General features: G+C 42.9%; 1 protein-coding gene across 1 annotated transcript in view; it reads right to left on the reverse strand.

The window, feature by feature from the left end:
• The window catches only part of LOC139393260 (ras-related and estrogen-regulated growth inhibitor), a 38,172-nt gene extending 34,187 nt beyond the window's left edge, over positions 1 to 3,985 (reverse strand). The window contains exon 1 of the mRNA XM_071141741.1: positions 3,726 to 3,985. The gene's annotated coding sequence lies outside the window, so the exon portion shown is untranslated. The remainder of the gene's footprint in view (positions 1 to 3,725) is intronic.
• Between the last annotated feature and the right edge of the window lie 3,149 nt (positions 3,986 to 7,134).

Below are 7,134 nucleotides of genomic sequence, written 5' to 3' on the forward strand. Positions count from 1 at the left end.
CTCCGAGAAGCTGTGGATGTGTCAGGGTGCTGTGGCTCCTGTTTATCAATGGCTTAGCCCTGACACACACACACACACACACACACACACACACACACACACACACACACACACACACACACACACACACACACACACACACACACACACACACACACACACACACACACACACGCTCACACCAACTGAAGGATGGATGAGGCCCATCTGCAGAAGCGTTACCGCGAGCAACAGCATCACCACTGATATGCGTCACATACACCTTTTTTTGCGTGGCAGGCTGTTAGCAGGTGCATTAATATCTGGGAGAGAGAGAGAGAGAGAGAGAGAGCGAGAGAGAGAGAGCGCGCGCATATGTGGGAGGGCAGTCTTCTGAAATTATTCATTCAGAAATAAAGCCAATGATTCCGTTCTCTAAATAACAGTCAATTCAGCACTAATCTGTTTAGCGAGAAACCAGCCGATCTGTGTTGCTGCTGGCGCTGAAGATAACGGACAGAAATAAACTCCAAACATCACGCATAGATGTACTATGCGTTCACCTTTTTATGAGGAATGACGGGAAACGACTGCACATTTTCTCTTCAACTACGAAATGAACACTGTTTAATTAACACCGTACAAATGTATGTCTACGTCCTGGGCTGGCAGCTCCAATTGCGTTGTTTTTCCCCCTCCTTTAGAAAATGGGTGCTGCTCAGTACACCATATATACTGAGTGAAATTGTCTGCGTTCCAAATGGAACCCTATTCCATACATAGAGAACCACTTTTGACTAGAGTAGTGTCATTTGAGACACAGCCAGCTTATTTCACTCCAGGTTGGCTGAGATCACGAAGTGCGGTGAATTACCTCCCATTATCCAATCACAATCTCTCTCAGACCCTGGCACTGGTGCCATCGACAGCCATCCCTCAATAACACTCACCCCCTCACTGTCTTGTTGTGTACAGTCACACAGCACTCTCCTAGCCTTCCCTCTCAAATTGAGCCCTTATATGGTATGATTGTGCACCGTCTGTGCCCTGTCCTAGCCTCCCGAAGGGGCTTGAGTGGCAAACGAGTGTCTCAGTCAACATTGCTGAGGTCATCCTCTCCATCGCTCCCCTCCCATCATCTATCCCCCCATTTCCCCATCCAGACCCAATAAACAGAGAGACCCAGGAGACCTCTTTCTGAGGCCACACCACCACTCTGGGTTTATACAGCCTTATGCTGCTGCACCATGGGCTGCAGTGCCAAGCTCCGTCTCTCTCTCTCTTTCCAGAGTGAGAAATTAGCATCATCTATCTCACAATGTTTCTCTCCTGCCAAGGGAAGCTGAAGGTTCTAGACTGGAACACCCCGGTCTATCCGTCTGGCTTCAACGGCTGTCTCGCTTTGGAGACACATGTATCACAACGTTGCAACAACATTTAAACAATATTCCCCATCCGTGAGGCTAGAGCTCTTCCGAGCACCTACCTTGGTCAAGTAGAACCAAGGCGGGACGGACACACTTACACACACACACACACACACACACACACACACACACACACACACACACACACACACACACACACACACACACACACACACACACACACACACACACACACACACACACACACACACACACACACACACACACACACACACACACACACACACACACACACACACACACTTCCTCATCCTGCTAACGTCATTGCCACTTCCCTTGGCCCACACTCTATCTGTAATAAAGGGGAGGCCAGATGAATAGGCTCAATAAGTCCTGTGATGGATTGCGTTAAGTGGCTGCTAAGTGGTCAGGGGAGAATGAGGCCCGGGGCAGACTTGGTGACAAATTAAACACATCTGGAGTTTAAAAAATAATAACGAATCCTGCCGCAAAGAGCCTTGGGCGATAGTGAGATCTGAGCATACTGTATGGTGATGTGTGTGAGAGAGAGGGGAGGGGAGGGGAGATATATGGGCGATAGGTGCATTGCCTCTCTGTAAATCTATGCTCTACACAACTTTAAGATTCATTGCTTAAGAACCATCAAAGCCTGTTAAAAGCGAGGACGAGGAAAATACAACGTGCTGGTGTTTCACCTGAGGGCTGTACACTCGAGACCTTGCCTAAACACTCCAAATAAGCACATTTATTTTTCTTTCCACGCCAAAGCCAGAGCTCTGTGCCCATGCCCAGTCCCCAGTGCCATTTATGTCATTTAATGTTGAGTCAGCAGTGAATGTGGGTGGTGTCGTAGTTACTTCAGTAGATGGAATTACAGGCTGAATGCTTCCAAACCCTGGGTGGAGACCTGAGTCAGTGCTTTGAGCATAGTGCACCACACGCTAAAGAAAGACCTCCAAAAACCACCGCTTTTTCAAAGGGACACTAAAAACCTGCCTGATGTGTGCACTGTTTTATCAGAGTCAATGTGGCAAATGACATTAGCAAAGATGTATTTTCAATGTTCACTTTTCCGTACCTGTTGAAGAAGCTGGTGAAAAGGTTCAACACTAATTGTGTGTATTTCAGTAGGCTGCACCCTGCCTGGATAATATAATACAATAACATTCCAATCTTTCCAGGTGGTAAGTTGAAGGGCACATCACATTGAAAGATCTCACAATGTAAAATTCCATTATTTCATTCTGTCACATTGAGCTTATGGTATTAAGCAGTGGCTGCCTCTCGGCAGTCCCCTCGCCAATCCTGTGCAAACCCTGGTCTGAGTGTGTGTGTGTGTGTGTGTGTGTGTACTCTGAGAACATCAGATCTGTTACACAACACTCCACACAGCCAGCTCAAGTCCTAGATGACATGAATGTGAAATGAGCAGCAGCAATGTGATAATTCTCACTGCTTGGCTTGCACAGGGAATGGGGGTAACTGACATATTAGACTATCTTCTACATTAACAGCCACAGTATGTAACATTTCTAGTTGTTTCAATTAATGACATACCCATTGTTTTTGGAAGAATATGACTTAAACATTCCTTTTTGGGCTTACTACAACTGTCTTGCCTTATTATTACCAAACAAAAAAACAAGTTTACTCCATTGCTCATGTTTTATATTATGAACAAACAAAGTACAGCTTCAAGTAATGTCTTTCCTTGAGCATTTTAATTGGCCTACAGATATAATAGAAACCCCGTTCTCTTTGCATGTGAAAATATAATGGGCTGAATTTGATCCATTGTTTATGCGTTTGGCCCTTTCTTTAGTGTATAGATGTTTTATTGTCACATAACCCTAATTTGATTCACTGCGCCTATTGCTCAAGAGCACAGCGACAGATTTTCACTTTGTCAGCTCGGGCATCCGAAACAGCGACCTCTCGGTTGGTTATTAGCCCAACACTCTAACCACTAGGCTGCATGTGACAGATTGTGCTTGAATTATTTGTTCCTATCCAATATGAGCCGCAGAAAACATATCATAGTTGTCGGCTACAAGTAGGTAGGAGATGTGTCACATCATTAGTCTACAGGTGACATTGACATGCTACTGACGTGAAATAGAACGGGAGATTGCATAATTACTTTAGAAAAATAATGATAAATAGATATGAAACTAAATAAAGTAAGCTGACTTACTTAACGTCGTTTTTACAGTTTTAGCTCTCATTTAATGTAGCCATATGAACAACCAAGTGACTTCAGTTAGGTTACTTTTGGAGACCAATGTCATTCCATTCTGAAACAAAAAATCTTAATCTCATAATAAAAGATTGACTCACCAAACGACTGGTCAATGTAAAACAATCCTTGTTCTGAAAACAGCTGCGATGGAGGAACAAAAGTTCATCAATGTTTCTACAGCTTGTGACAAGGAGAGGCGATGTCTTCACTCGAATCCAACAGATTCGGACCCAGCGTTCCCGAAGAGTCTTAGGAGCGCAAGGTGGACACATCTACTTGTCCTCTGATCCAAGCAGACTGAACTGTGGTCAACCACCCGCACTGTCAAGGTATCGCCAAACGAGGGTCAGCTGCAAGACACGGAGTGGAGCTGCTGAACTTCTGTTTTTGATAGCATATTGGCGCGCTGCATACCGTTGCATTTGATGCAGATGGAAGCGGAAGACACTAGGGCCCTCTACCGTCATTAAAATGAAATAAAACACCGTAGGCTAGACTCAAAAGGTGAACAAATAAGTAATTAGGTTACAATGTCATTTGAATAATCAATTGCTATATCATGGTATTGTATTGAAAGTAATGATTGGTTACTATTTTAAGACAGATTGCGGACAAGTGCAAGAGCATAGTCTCTCTCTCTCTCTCTGTAGCCTAATTTTATCACATCAACAAAAAATGCAGCAATCTTAGTCAGATAATCAGATGTTCTACCTTCTTGCCCTTTGTGCTGTTGTCTGTGCCCAATAATGTTTGTACCATGTTGTTGTTATGTTGTGTCGCTACCATGCTGTGTTGTCATGTGTTGCTGCCTTGCTACGTTGTGGTCTTATTATGTCTGTGCTTTGTCCTAGATTTATATTTTATAAATTTTTAAACTTTTAATCCCAGCCCCCCTCCCTGCAGGAGGCCTTTTGCCTTTTGGTGGGCCGTCATTGTTAAATAACGGTTAAATAAAACATATATGTACAAAATATGTAAAGTATATGATATTGTTATGTGCACACTATTTGGATAAGGTTGATCTTACTGAGGTCGGATGGATTTGAACATTTTAAATGTCATTGGCTGTAAATTGGTCTGAGAGGAAATGTCCATTGACCTGTCCAAAGATTTCATATCAACAGAATCCTTAGTTAGTTTCCTTTGCTTATATATATTTTTTTGCATAAAGAGTTGATAAAGGCTTTGTAAATAAGGTGGCCTTTCCATTTGAGATCTGTTGTGCAGTTTGCGAGAAAAAGAGGGCTATTTGATATTTTTCCACATTCCCTGGCCCACAGTGATCATCAGTGTGGGTGAGAGGAACCATTTTCTCCAAAGTCCACCAGACTGGCGATATAGAGAGCAACCCTATTGGTCAGAATTCTAGCTTTATATTCAGATACAATAACTGTAGAACCATATGAGCAGGGCCAGGCACAGACCTTTGGAGGGGCAGGTGCTTAAAGTGCCACCCCCCAAAAATTAAATACATTCATAGCTAATTATCTAATGCTCCTGTAGCCAACATTTAACATATACAGTACCAGTCAAAAGTTGACACGCCTACTCATTCAAGAGTTTTCTTTATTTGTTTACTATTTTCTACATTGTAGAATAATAAAAGGCAACAAAACTATGAAATAACACATAAGGAATCATGTAGTAACCAAAAAAGTGTTAAAAAAAATCAAAATATATTTTAGATTTGAGATTCTTCAAAGTAGCCACCCTTTGCCTTGATGACAGCTTCATGGAGGTAGTCACCTGGAATGCATTGCAATTAACAGGTCTGCCTTGTTAAAATGTTCAATTGTGGAATTTCTTTCCTTCTTAATGCATTTGAGCCTAACAGTTGGTTTTATGACAGGGTAGGGGTGGTAAACAGAAGATAGCCCTACTTGTCCATATTATGGCAAGAACAGCTCAAATAAGCAAAGAGAAACGACAGTTCATCATTACTTTAAGTCATGAAGGTCAGTCAATTTGGAAAATTTGAACGTTTCTTCAAGTGCAGTCGCAAAAACCATCAAGTGTTATGATGAATCTGGCTCTCATGAGGACTGCCACAGGAATGGAAGACCCAGAGTTACCTCTGCTGCAGAGGATAAGTTCAGCCTCAGCAATTGCAGCCCAAATAAATGCTTCACAGAGTTCAAGTAACAGACACATCTCAACATCAACTGCGTGAATCAGGCCTTCATGGTCAAATTGCTGCAAAGAAACCACTACTAAAGGACACCAATAATAAGAAGAGACTTGCTTGGGCCAAGAAACACGAGCAATGAACATTAGACCGGTGGAAATCTGTCCTTTGGTCTGATGAGTCCAAATTTGAGATTTTTGGTTCCAACTGCCGTGTCTTTGAGACAGAGTAGGTGAACGAATGAGCTCCACATGTGGTTCCCACGTGAAGCATGGAGGAAGTGGTGTGATGGTGTGGGGGTGCTTTGCTGGTGACACTGTGATTTATTTAGAAATCAAGGCACACTTAACCAGCATGGCTACCACAGCATTCTGCAGCAATACGCCATCCCATCTGGTTTGCGCTTAGTGTAACTATCATTTGTTTTTCAACAGGACAATGACCCAACACACCTCCAGGCTTTGTACGGGCTATTTGACCAAGAAGGAGAGCTGCATCAGTTGACCTGGCCTCCACAATAACCCGACTTCAACCAAATTGAGATGGTTTGGGATGAGTTGGAGTGAAGGAAAAGCAGCCAACAAGTGCTCAGCATGTGGGAACCACTTCAAGACTGTTGGAAAAGCATTCCAGGTGAAGCTGGTTGAGGGAATGCCAAGAGTGTGTAAAGCTGTCATCAAGGCAAAGGGTGGCTACTTTGAAGAATCTAAAATCTAAAATATATTTTGATTTGTTTAACAATTTTTTGGTTACTACATGATTCCATATGTGGTATTTCACAGTTCATGACTTCCCTATTATTCTACAATGTACAAAATAGTACAAAAAAAGAAAAACTCTTGAATAAGTAGGTGTTCTAAAACTTTTGACCGGTAGTGTATATATACGCTACATGACCAAAAGTATGTGGATACCTGCTTATCAAACATCTCATTCCAAAATCATGGGCATTGATATGTCGTTGGTCCCCCCTTTGCTGCTATAACAGCCTCCACTCTTCTGGGAAGGCTTTCCACTAGATGTTGGAATATTACTGCAGGGACATGCTTCCATTCAGCCACAAGAGCATTAGTGAGGTCTGGCACTGATGTTGGCTGATTAGGCCTGGCTTTTGCAGTCTGCGTTCCAATTCATCCCAAAGGTATTCGATGGAGTTGAGATCAGGGCTCTGTGCAGGCCAATCAAGTTCTTCCACAACGATCTCAACAAACTATTTCTGTATGGACCTCGCTTTGTGCATGGGGGCATTGTCATTCTGAAACGGGAAAGAGCCTTCACCTAACTTTTGCCACAAAGTTAGAGGCATAGAATTGTCTAGAATGTCATTGTATGCTGTAGTGCTAAGATTTCCCTATATTGGAACTAAAGGGCCTAGCCCGAAC

The sequence above is a fragment of the Oncorhynchus clarkii genome, chromosome 33 (genome assembly GCF_045791955.1).
Source record: "Oncorhynchus clarkii lewisi isolate Uvic-CL-2024 chromosome 33, UVic_Ocla_1.0, whole genome shotgun sequence".
In the NCBI taxonomy this organism is placed as follows: domain Eukaryota; kingdom Metazoa; phylum Chordata; class Actinopteri; order Salmoniformes; family Salmonidae; genus Oncorhynchus; species Oncorhynchus clarkii.